The 13,651-nt window shown below is 39.0% G+C and overlaps 1 pseudogene; it reads right to left on the bottom strand.

Annotated features, from left to right (window-relative positions):
- Positions 1-6,847: 6,847 nt before the first annotated feature.
- Positions 6,848-13,651, bottom strand: part of LOC102764773 — a 43,444-nt pseudogene continuing 36,640 nt past the window's right edge.

Here is a 13,651-nt window from a genome sequence, read left to right as displayed (position 1 = left end):
CACCAAGTGAATCTAAAAATTAAGTCAATAAAAAAATCCAATGAACAGAATAAACTGGTGAATATAATAGAAGCAGGGACATAGAAAGGGAGTGGACTGACAATTCTCGGGGCAAAGGGGTTTGAGGGGTACGGGAAGAGATTAAACAAAAATCTTACTCCTATGGATGAGGACAGTGGCGGGGAGTAAGGGCATGGGGTGGGGTGGGATCCGGGTGGAAGGGAGCTATTGGGGAGAGGGGGGAGAGGAACATCTGTAATAATTTGGACAATAAAGATTTATTTAAAAAATAATAATGAGAGAAACATATTTTCTACTGAGGTTTATTTGGTCAGTGAAAGCATTGTGGAAAGTCAAGATGAGTATTTAAGTATATTTCTTCTCTACTTCTTCACATTACATATTTGGAGCCTTAAAATATACATACCCACATGTCCTTAAACACAAACCAAATAATATAGCTGCCAAAGGATTTAGATATTTTAGGACACATTTGTTTTTCTTACTTTTAGTTGTTGTCTAAACACAGTCCTTTGAAGTAAAAATTCCCTCATCTAACTTAATGTATTCACATCTTTACATTTACTATCTAACTAGTTTGCATGACTGGGTGATGGGGTGATGCTGAAGCTTTCTTTATTTCCAGCCTCTGAAAGCAAAGATCAATGCCCTGTGGAGTATCTTCACTGGGGAGAGGAGACATGGATGATTTCAGTAAACTTGCCCATTTATTTTGCCTAACCTGTGCCCTGCTGCCTAGGAAACTGCTCTCTGGCTGAATTAACAAAGAATAGAAATTTGTGCTTTTGAAGTCTGCAACCCCTAATGCTAGCCCATGATTTGGGAGTCAACAGAAGCCTTTGTGAAGGGAGAATTGCCAAGAAGGGTCAGAGTCAAAACAAAGACTCAGGAACTATTAAACATGGCCGATGTGGTTCATAATGGCACTGAAAGCAATCATGCTATAACACATAAGGAGATGTCTGAGTTTTTTTGCTTCTCTTTGAAGAAAATTTCAGATACCTTAGATAGCCAGAAGAAAGGATAAAGATAGGCTGAGCACAGGAGCCTCCTCTGATATTGCTTCCAGTCAAAGACCCAGAGGGGTTGGGACTGGAAGAAGAGAGAGAAATGGACTTTCCATTGGTTAATCACCTCTGACCAAGGCTTATCACCTATAAAATGAAGCTCCATGTTGGAGGAAATAAAAGGAGTGGAGGAAAGATTTTATTTTTATTTTCCTTTAGATTTCTGATTAGAATAAGGATTAAATGCCAAAATTACCACATGAAAGCTTAGTAACTGGATATTGTCTCCTAATTTAAAACAAAACAACAAAAGACATCACCATAACCTTTTCTCTACAGGTCAAACAATTTTTGAGCATGATGTCATAAGCTAGAGAAATTTGGATAAGCATCTAAAGTGTTAATTAAATGTATTAGTGGGCATGATAGGACTTTACAAAACAAAGTGGAATTTAATTTCCTGGTGGTATTATTTATTAAAAAATTAAACCTCGATTTGAAGCTTGTAAGAAATATGAAAATTGTTCTTAGATATAGTACTTAATTGGAGAATAAAGTAGTTTTTATCATGGAAGAAAAACAAATTGGGACCTACTGAGAACCAGGGAATCAGGATTATTACGAAATTCAGAAGAAAAAAAAACGATGATGGTTAAAGTCAATTCTTGAAACTAAAATGCCAAACATTCATTCCTAATTTTAAAGAGGGAAGGCGGGAGCTTTTACATTGGAATGCTGACAAACCAACAGGAGGCTATCAAATGGTTTGGAAAATGGAGAGCAAAGTTAGTAGTGTGTTGCTAGGCAACAGATTTCTAAGCTGACTTCTCATTTCTTAAAGGTCTGGCGCAATGTTTTGGTTTTGCACACACCAGCTCTTTATTTACATATTCATTGTGAATTAGAATGACTGTTCTCAGAATAAGACTGGCTAAGCCAGAAAGAGCACAATTGCAGGCAATTAGAATATGATTAGGAAGCCAAAAGCTGGGCATAGTAATTAGGCATTTGCTATGTGGGGTGAAGTAATGGCTACCCAATGCTGCTCAGACCAAAAAAAAAAAAGTTTCATATGACCAAGATGATTCTTAATTAGATCTCCAAATAAAAAATAATTACAGATTGCCCAAAAATATATTGCAAAAAATAAAATGACTCACTGAAGACAAATGGCTGAGAGACTGACAGCAAAGAAAGTGAAGAGTTGTCTTTTAGAAAAGGATCCTGGATGTGTGTTAAAGGGTCATGTCCCACAGGAGTCTGTTCCCTGTAGGTCATCACTTTACAAACATGCAAGACGGGTTGCTGCCAATTCTTGGTGTTGACTCCAACCCCACCTTGGAGGGGATCACCGGGGGCAGCTGATAAGCCATAGACCTGCAGGCCTGAGGTTTAGTAACCAGTTCTGACTCGATAGATGGAATCTGTGGTCTTTGAAATGAAAGTCCTTCCGAGTCTCCCTTACCACAGAGCCACTTCATCAACTTTCCTAATGTGGAAAAAGACTAAAAGCTAGAGGGAGGGAAGGAAAACACTTTGGGAGCTTGAGAAAAGGGGGAGAATTTGATTAATGTACAGCTAGGGAGTGAACCAGTTCTCAGGGAAAATAATCTTTGATCAGTGATATGAAGAAGCATCTTTCAAACCTCCCAGATTCCAGCCACTGTCAAAAGAACAAAAAGAAGCTGTTTCAGAGCACAGCTGTTGTTATTAAAAATAAAACCAAAACAAGGAAAGGAAAAACTGAAATATCAGCATCTTGAATGGATCACCTGGAACAGAACCAAATGAATAATGTTTCTCATCAAAATTCACCTGAAAACTGGGGGGCAATGTTTGGGCCACTGGGACATAATAAGCACAGGTCTTCGGGGAGAGCTCAGGATGATTTTCCTACAGAACAGAGCCTGTGTCTGTGCTATGTGGACATCCTCTTTAAAAAAGCAAGCAGGCCTGTCAAATATTAGGAAGAAAACTAACTTTGATCAATTGCCTACTGTGTCACATGGGTTATCTCATTTAAATGGCAAATTTTTTTCCTGAGAATTTATACTGTATGAAATTGCTTAGAGAAAATATGGGTTCTCTGCCCTTACATTAACAATGAGCAGATACATGAGAGAATGTGCAATCGTTTCACTTCATGTAGGTGATGTGCAGTTTGTTCGAATGGGTCCTTTTGAATTTAAATGTCAGTTTTTAAGGTCAGCTTTTTGAGAAAGGTGACATTATTTTTTTCTGTTTAACAGCCAACCACTAATGTAAATGTTTTGGATCTTTGTCTTACTCATTCCAATCCTCTCTATGAAGTATTGCACATAAAGGCAAATTTTATTTTAATTTTTTAGCTAGTTGTTGTTTTCCTTTAAAAGATATAAAAATATGAATCCAGGACTCTGATTCCTTCACTCTGAGGGCCTGTGTGGGTCACCCACAACTAGCTGCTGAAACATTACTGGCTTTTCTCTTATTATTGCTGACTGCATATCTGCTTGATGTACTATTTGCTCTCAAATCTTTTCATGAGTTTCAAAGTTCTTCTGCAAAATTGTGCAGTATTTGTAAAGCCTGTTCTACTTTGCTGGTCAGAAAAAGGAATTGTTTCTGCATTATTACATACCTGTCTAGTGAAATGCATCTGTCTGTTCACCAGCAGAATCACCGCTTGGGAGGCTGCCTGTGATAAGGACTCCAGTGCCCCTTGTACTGCTAAGTGTTGGATCTGCAGGGTATCTCGGTCAGACCCAAATGCTTGGGAGGATGCAGCTGCAGTGACTCTTCCAATCACAGTTGCTAGCGGTGCAAGGACAGCAGCCTACCTGATTAGTACGCCCCCCACCTCTAGAGCAGGCTCCTCAGTCTGAGTCCAAGAGAGCCCCTGTGGTTCACAGAGCTGCTTTCACTAGGTGTAGACAGAGTCCAGATCTACACAAAGCCCCACGCGTTTCACCAGGGCTCAGGTCTGTTGACTTTTAGGTGTGATTCCTGGTCTGCACTGGTCAGCATTTTCCCAAGGACCCCTTGATTGCCTTCATGTGGTTTTCCACTCTGCTTCCTGAGGCACCGTCTGTCAGTGTACTGCTGAGAGAGCATAAATCAGTGACAGCTCTCAGGCCTTTATCTCCAGTGATCTCAACTGCAAGAAGGACCTCTGGTTCATAACCAGATATATTGATCTGGGCCTGCTGGAGTCTGGGCTTAATGCATACACCGAACTGGAGTTTGCCATTAAGTATGGAGCTAAATAGTTCATTTTCTTCTGTGGGATAGAGTAAAATCGCTCAAAGAAGCATTTGGAATGAAAGACCACACTAGCTGAAAAGCTATGGGAGGAAAAAAAATTAAGTTTTTGAGGATTGATTGCAATATTTCTAAAGCTATTGTTGATTTTTCCACAAAATCAAACTTTCCATTTGGACTTGTTAGTGTTAGCTTTTAGGGCAACCTGTTTTTATGGTTGGTTCTTTTTGATGAATGGAAAGGAGTTGTTTTATTTTTCTTCATTGTAATAAAAATCAAGCTGTCTTATGGGATCCCTTCAAAATAGAAATCAAGAGATGATTTGAATAGAATACTAATATTGTTCTTTTAAACTTCTGTTTTATTTTAAACCTGGTTTAATAAACTAAATTTTAAACTAATTTCCTCTTCAGAATGTAATCTATATTTTGTGAAAATATGGGCATTTACAACAGAATTTGATCACCTGGTTTCATATAATCTTTTCTATTTACAGACAGCAGAGAGAAGAAAGTCTGTGGCTCATTCTTCTGAGTGCTTAAGGAGGCCAGTCAGAATGTGTGATTAGATGAATTTGGGCATCTCAATCACTTTATTGTAGCTATTGTTACAATTTAGAATTCATGAGGCATACTTCTTAATTCAAGACTACAGAGTAGATTTCTCTTTTAAAAAATGATTTCTCAGTTTCCAGTAATAAAGATTTTTAGAATAAGGCCTCAGTCTGAGAACACAGTAGAGCATACCTCACTATGCGGTGACTTTCTTTAACCTTACCCTACAGCAAATCTTAAAACTTTTGCCAAGCTTGATGTTCCCAGAGGTTCTGAGGCCCTCAGAATCTTTAGTGGGTGTCAGAATTATTTTCATAGCTTTGCCTTAAAATCTCTTTTATCTGAGCATCCTGAGCTGTTTTCTGCCACCAAGTTTGCATCAGCTAGTCCACTCAAACACTATTTCTCAACCTTTCTTTCATTAATATCTTCCATCTCCTGAGACTTTTTAGACTTTTTCCCTTAACTTCTCCCATTCCCCATGAAATTTTAATACCTTGGATATACTGTACATCTGTTTACGTACTGTGGCCTTTGGTGTAAACACCAAACATTATAATACTGTTTTTGCCTCCCAAGGACTAATTTTCATCACCTTGGGACAAAATAGTGTTCCCCCACCCGTCCCATACCCATACTAAAATATACATACACTATTGCCAAGTAAATGTTGCATTTTGTTTCCTTAAAACACTACATGTGACTAAAGCCTTTTGAAATGACTGGCTACTGATTGAAACATATTTATATTTAATGTATATTTGCACTGAAAGGTGCTGGACTTTGCATGTGCATTTCTTCCTGGTAATGACAGCATCGCAGATGCTGGGCGATTAGGGGCTGTAAGAATACAGCTAGTCTCAAGCTGGACATCAGAAGATTGCTTTTGGCCTGAAAGTCTATCACCAGAATTTAGCTCAGTCTACTTTGAGAGTGAAAGTGCTCCAGCTAAGCCCTGTCTGCACATTGCATTCATTTTATGGGCTTACTGCTATGGCTTCAACGTGACAAAGATTTTCTTCCTCCTAATCTTTTCAACCTGATTCTGACATCATCAACCATAAAGATGCAGTTTCGCTTTCTCCATCTTGTTCTATGGTGTTGAGTTTTGGCATCAAAGAGGGCAAATACAGAAGAAAAGGAATGAAAGAGGAAAAGAGGAGAGAGGAAGAAATAGGAGATATTAGGAGCTACATTAAAAAGTGTCTGATACGAGGTAAATAGAAATAAGGGGAAGTGTTTGAGAATTGTTCTAAAAACCTTGTAGACAAAATCTGCCCAACAAATTTTTGCTAATCAACAAAATAAGGATTTTACAATGAGGTAAAGATTATAAAGAAGGTACTTATAGGGAGGTTAAGTGACTTGTCCAAGGTTACAGTTACAGCTAGTAACTGTAGAAGCAGGATTTAAACTCTGACAGACTGTTGCTTGAGTCCATGCTCATCATCATGTACCTTCTGGCTTTGCACTAAGAACATGCCCAGATTTCCTAGATAGCTCCTTTTGCTAGCCCATCTTCTTCGAATTTGTGTTACTGCCTGAAACAATGTTTTGAGGGTATTTTGTTGTTGTTTTATTCATTAACATCTTTTATTAAGTTTTTAACCATACCAGTGAGAATCAAAATTGTCAATTTTTCCAATGAGTTTCTATTTATCAAATCTGTATTTCTCAAGGGCTTTTGAAACATGTAGAAAATTAGTAAAAAAATATCCCAATGAATGAAACATACCAAATGTCAGTAATAAGTGAGAAACATTCCTTTGGGGCAATGGCTGTTAAATGTAGTCTGTATATGCAAAGTAAAGCAAAGTAATTCAGTCTTTTTTTTTCATTCTTTAAAATCAATTTTTCCTAACATATTCCACAAAATTGGAAGTTAAGGACTAAAAGGTGAGGAGAGGGAAGAAGAGGGGAGAGAACACACACCATTAACACAAAAAGTGAAATTGTACAAGCTTAAAGGTGTTTATAATGAGACCAGGGTCACATTGCATAATACCAGATGGTGGTTGAAGAAATTCACCATTCTGCAGGAACAGGGGTTTGCACTACTGTGTGAAGACCAGTGAAGACCAATTCACCATCTTGGAGCAATTCCCTTCCCACTCCAAATCCTGGTTTTGGCACCATGCATCCCAGGGAGGGCCTCTCATTCCATGACCCAGCCCACCTGGAGGGCCTGTATATCCTTCAGTCTTGTTTTCTCAACTGAACAATGCCACTACAGAGAGGCATTGAGTTAAAATTTACAATCCCTGATGAGTATAGAGTGTGTGTATGGTTATCTCGTTGGTTCATCTTCCCTGGCAGCTAAAGTCTTCTTCTCTTCCACATTCTGATGGGCCTCACCTCTGAACATGATGAGCCTGTTGCTAAGGTCCTCTTGGACAAGCTCAGAATCATCAAACACACGAAACCAAAACTGGGTAATTCCAACTGCTGGTAATGCACAGCTCCGCCACATTCCCATAATTTTGAAAGAAATATTTAAGCTCTGATTTGTCCACTTCATGAGGCAGATTGCCAATGAAGAGTTGGTGGCTGTCAGGGTGTCTCAGAATTCTTCAGGGTTCAACCCCTCTGGAAAGGAATATTTATTTGTTGTTCAGAACTTTTTGATCCCTCTGCTATGGAACCTGAGATTCAGGCTTAGATTCAGGACAAGGCTGTGAAGCTGGTACTTGAACAACATGAGGTGGTATCACAGTAACTGGAACAGCTCTGTTGGGTGGAAGGTTCTTACTGGTCACAGATACCCAGGAACATGTCCCCTGCTCTGTCTGAGTGATGTCTTCGGGTGCTGGAGAAGAACTCTTCTGAGCATCCTCAGGAGCAGTTACCTCCAATGCTGGCTCACACTTTTCCTCTTGAATTTCAAATTCAGGTTTTTGCTTTAGTTCTGGTTCAGGAGCAGACTCTGGTTCAGCAACAGGTTCCTCTAAATGTTCTTCCAAGTCATTGCTGAGCATCTGATCACAGAAAGTTCCAGAATAATCAGGTGCCATCTCAGGTGTCTGCTGTCTTTCTTCAGGTTTCTCCCTCAGATTCCTCGTGAGGCTCAGTGACAAAGCCACCAAAGACTTCATCTTGGTATCTGAAGACACCGCTATGAACATAGAACTTGTTTGCAACAGAGTCCTCAGGAGCAAGGACAAATGTCTGCATGAATCTCCTCAAAGCCTACTTGTTATTAAACAGCAACCCATCACATGGACCACATCATTCAGAGTGGCATGAGCATCAACATGGTGAATCTTAGTGTGGCAATTAATGAGGTTTTGTGACATCACTTCCCTATGGATTTCTTTCCATAGATCGCATATGCTAGCTTTCCATTTGAATCCAATCCCTTATGGACATAAGAAGAGTTTCTCTCCATACAATCTGTATAGCATGTCTGGCACCTTGTTTAGTAGTATGTAATATCTCACAAATTCCCACCCTACCAGCAGGGGACCAGGCTTCTCCATAACCACTGCTTTGGTCAATTCAATCTGGGCAGCAAGTGGGAGAGGAACAAGCTTTGCTCCACAGTGCTGAGGAAGGAAAACAAAACAAAAAACCCTCATGCAACTGCATCCCTGGAACAATGTTTTTCAAATTGTCCTTAGCAGATCTCTTGGATGATGCCACTCAGATTTTAGTATTTCAAACAATTCCTCAAAATTCTCATTTAAAATGCAGATTCTCATGCTTGATGCCTGAAAGAGGAAGATCCAGAGGCTCTAAGTGGAGCCCAGAAATCTATCATTCTACTAAGTATTCCCAGGGACTATCCATCAGGTGGCCTGTACCTCCTTATCCTGGGTACTCATTTCACTCAGAGCAACTCCATCCACATTGTGTCTGTTGCATTATTGGACTTCTGTCCAAGGTTTCCTTCAGGTGAGGATTCTTCAACCATGACAGGTCATAAAGCTACTGGTCCTAGTGTTCTTTTGGGGAACATTATAATAAGTCATTTAATAAAAAATATGTTTTTATTGATTTCAGAGAGAGAAAGGAAGAAGGCGAGAGATATAGAAACATCAATGATAGAGAGAGAATCATTGATTGGCTGCCTCCTACATGCCCTCTACTAGGGATTCAGGCTGCAACCTGGGCATGTGTCCTGACTGGGGATCAAACCCTGACCTCCTGGTTTATGGGTTTATGTTCAACCATTGAGCAACACTGGCTGAATAAGAAATAATTTTTGATTAATGAATTACCAACAATTTTAAGTACAGAAATATGAGTATAATATATATTTTATTAGGATTATTTTATTTGCTTTCTGCCTTATTGGGCTACTTACCAAAATCCTTACAACACAATACTATTTTAAAAGTGATAAAGAAAAAGTTGGTTAGAAAAATGAGATAAAGGTGGGATATATTTATACAAAACATATGTTGTGTGATCCAATATGTTTGCTAAATCTGGGCAAATTGGCCTGTGAACTTTCCAGCAGCTCAAACAAAAAGAAAGTTATCTGTGTTATGATTCTTTGCAAGAAGCCACTTGCCCAGAAGGAGTACAACCATCCTCAGGACCCCAGGGAAATTGCTCCACTTTAAGGCAACAGTATGTGCTGCTTTGGGTGGCATCTTCACAGTAAACCCAATTGTGAAGCTCATCTGACATTTCTTACAAGATGAGAAAGTCAGATGTGCTACTCTCCAATGGTCAAGAATGTGTTTTAAAGCAGCTTGACTTTAGGATGTGGTTGGCAAATTATGGTCTGTGGATCAAAAGTAAATATATTTGATTTATAAGTGTCTGAAAAAAAAAAGAATACTTCATGACATATGAAAATTATGTAAAATCCAAATTTCAGTGCTCATAAATAAAATTTTATTGGAGCACATCATATTCATTTATTCACATATTTTCTGTTCCTGCTTGGTGCTACAACAGCAAAGTCACACAGTTGTGACCGAGATCATATGGCTCACAAAGCCTAAAATATTTACTAGTTGGTCCTTTAGAGATAAAGTTTGCCCTGCTATAGATTATTGAGAAAGGATGGACTGTATATCCTTCAGTCTTGTTTTTCTCAACTGAACAAATGCCACTACAGAGAGGCACTGAGCTAAAAGTTGTAATCCCTGATGGATATAGAGTGTGTGTATGTGATTCACCTCCTAATAAAGTAGACATGTTTTTAAATAGTCAGTTGAGTTGTGGGTAGAGACATGCCTCTAAAACCACAACCAAGAACACACATATACATGGGAAAAGACACACATGTTGAACCAGCAAGATCAGCTGTTACTGAGTTTCCCTCTATTTACTATTTGTTCATCCACTCTTTCATCTGTAATGTATTCTAATGGACACTAGGGGAGAGAGCACCAAGGGTTCAAGAAAACTATATGCCAGAAAACCTATTTGACAATCAGTAACTCCAACTTTATCCTATAAACTATTTGTCTGACATTATTGGGTTTTACTTGTGGGGTATTTTGGCCCAGCTTATAGAGCACTATTATTTTTATGGAAACAGTTTAGAATGACTAGTTTAAAACAGAAGTGAACTCTATTTGTAAGACTGGTGTCTGTGATTTTACAAGGCAAGGAGAGTGCAGAAGTGACTCCATTATCAACAAACTATATAATTTTATTATAATAGTGAATTTTATGCAGTCTGGGTGCCTGGATATGTATGTTCCTAAAAGTACAAAATGTACACATAACTAACAAGCCTGTTTTGGGTTCATGAGAGTAAGCATATACCAGTCTCTTGGCCATAAAAGTCTGTATGGCAACAAAATTCTTAGATCCTCTTTTATAAAAATATATGTAGATTACAAAGGTTGGGTAGAGTATTGCTTCCTAATAATGTTCCAAAGGTAGAGAAGGCTGTCCTGGCTTAAGCTGCTAATCTGTGTTTAGAAATGTCACCTACAATTTGTAGCTTGCAAGTGCTTGACTTGTGGACCCCTGATGCTAATTGGATACACTGATTTTGACAAAATCCCCACCTGTCATCAACTCAGCAGTAGGTATGATATTGAAGCTCTAATGAACCCAAGGATAACTTTAAATAGCCAGTTGGATTTCTTTTGATATTATTACTGGGTATGAAGTTTGGATATTTAGGGAGGGAAGTACATATTTTTTATGGTCTTTTATAACTTTTTATTAAGATTCAAGGTGTTTAAGAAGGAGATCAAGTTTTTTCCTGGAGAACACCCCTTTCTTATAGAAAGGTTGTTAGGATTTAGGAACTCCATCAGGTGGAGCTTGGTCAGAACCTGTAGGAAAAATGAATCTGGTGTTCTTGCTAACGAAGAACTGACTTATTTCACAGCAACAGCAGAAAAAGCCATTCTGAGGAGCAGGATGCAGGTACCTGAGGCTTTGGGTTGCTGCCTGCATTGTGTTGCTGCCTGCATTGTGTTGCTTAGGTAGCTATTTTCTCTGGTGCTTCAGTTTCAGTGCTGAATTCACTTGCAAACCTGTCTTATATTGCTGTGGGAATTCCCAGTCTCTAAAGCAGGCACTGTCCTGTCACAGGGAACTGCTCTCTGGAGAAACATATACATTTGGATGCACTTCAGCATGCACCGCTGGTTCTTTGATTCCACAAATGAAGCTATTAGTGTCCTTTTCTTAACAGGGCATTCACAGAACTGTTTATAATGGAGGGGACTTGGGTAGTTCTGTCCAGATTGTCACCTTTTCCAGTTGGATTTGGAAAGCAGTGGTCTTTGTCAGAATATTATTTTTATGTTTTCTTGGGCAGAAAAAATTTGCTATCTTCTTATGTTTAGTTAGATGGAGAGAATGTAAAAGGTGTCTCTTCCCCAAACATACCCTTTCACCCACCTGAAAATGCCACAGGACCCAAATGTTCTTATGAAATTCATGTTTATTGTTAAGAAGCAGTTTGCTTTTATGACAATGGAGAACTTGAGTGCCAGCAAGGAAAACACACTCCTATCTCATTATACAATTTCCCCAAACTAGCAATTTATTACCCTATTCCCATAAACTAAGGTCTAATTGCTATCAATGTGGATAATTTAACTAATGTTATTTCTGTTCGTGGAGCCCCAGGGCCCTTGCTGTGGCTTTCATCCAGGCACCAAAATAGACAAGTGAGGAAAGACTTGTTAAGTCATGCAGCCTGATCATCTGATCCCAGTAGATATTCCCTCTGGTATGTCTTTCTGATGTCCTGACTTGCTTGGATTTGAATAATGCAACAGGACTTTGGTGTCTTCCCTGGGAATTGATAATATATCCTCGTCTTGATTTCGGCATTTAAAAAAATGTCTTGATGTATTCAGTGATTCTTGGGAACGCCTGTGCTGGTTCTCTGCTTTCAGCACCCTCCTGCTGTATTTGCTGAGACTTATTCATCAAGGGGATGTGGGGCACCTTAATCTCCGCTTCCTAGTCACCTTTCTGCTAAACTCAGTTGCTTTGGATTCCTTTGTGACCTGAGCTCTCCTTCACCTGCACTGTTTTGTTGCTGCATATTTATGAATTCTCTTCCTATTTCTCAGCCCTTTCAGTTTTCCTGCTATGGATGTCTCAGTGTGAGAGAAAAAGAACATCAGAAGAAAGAGTGCGGACTAGGAGAGCTTCTGGCTAAGGGCACAATGCGTGAGCGGCTGGTCTCAGGGCTGATTTGGATTCAGTCGCCAAAATGGAGAAGATACTGGAGATGTTGGCTTTCCAAGCTCTGAGATGAGAACTGTGAAACTTGGAAACAGACTCCTGCAAAATGCCACCTGCTTTTTTTTTTTTTTTTTTTTTTTTGGATCAAGTTGCTGGCCTGGGCTTTAAATTTGAACTAGTTTCCTTTCAGGCTGCTGTTTCTCTTATATTTTGTTCTATCTTCTCAATATGGTGGCATTTCTTTTATATTACCACAAACTATAATATTAGGATTGGGGATCCTTGAGGTCATCCAGTGCAATTCCCTTAAATTATATATGAAAAGTCAGGTTCCAGAGAGGTGGTGACTTCTTCAAGGTCATACAGCAAACTCGTGGAGGTGCTAAAACTAGAAGCCCATCTCTTGAATTCCAGGCCAAAGCTGCCTTCCCTAATGGATATAGCTGCTTCAATCTGTTGATTCAGGAAAAGGTAACTGAAGCAGCTGCCTCCACATGTGCTCAGAATGTAACAATGTCCATCAATTTGCCAGTAAGAAATGGCAAATGAAAGAACTCAGAGCACTGAGAGAAGAAATGTCAGATAAACCTTCCATTAGCCTTACACTTCTGTAGGAAACCTGAAATTAACATAGCACAGAACACCAAATTAAGCAATTTGACTTGGAAGCTATGATCATTAACATTTTCTGTTTCCCCCCCTTCATAATTTAAGGTATTTCTCTCTCTCTCTCTCTCTCTTTTTTTTAATAACAAAGAATACAGTTTTTTTTTTTAAGAATACAATTTTGAGACAGACGTTCTAGGCATTATTTAATCATCCAAAGTCTCTTTATCTATTATCCCTAAACTAGGTGATAAATAATTGTTTAATTGTAATTTGAAATTTGTAATAAAGCATTTTAAGTAGATCCTATGGTAGGCAGTAACATGTATGACTAATAATAAAGTGACAGCCCCTGATTGCAAACTCCTGCGACACTATATTACTATTTATAATTTGCCCTTGAGCTGTTGTGTGGTATGTTCCCAGCCATTGTTTTTCTTTTATTTTCATTGATGTATGCATGTGAGAATAGACTATTTGAACCGTAGTGTAAACATTGATTGGTTGCCTCTTGAATGAGCCCTGACCAGAGCCCCAGGCCAGGGAGGAGCCTGCAACCAAAGTACATGCCCTTGACCAGAATCGAACCTGGGACTCTCCGGTCTG

The sequence above is a fragment of the Myotis davidii genome, unplaced genomic scaffold (assembly GCF_000327345.1).
Source record: "Myotis davidii unplaced genomic scaffold, ASM32734v1 scaffold47, whole genome shotgun sequence".
NCBI classification, from domain to species: Eukaryota; Metazoa; Chordata; class Mammalia; order Chiroptera; family Vespertilionidae; genus Myotis; species Myotis davidii.
Note: the sequence above shows the minus strand (reverse complement) of the source record. Positions and strands in the feature narration are given on the sequence as shown.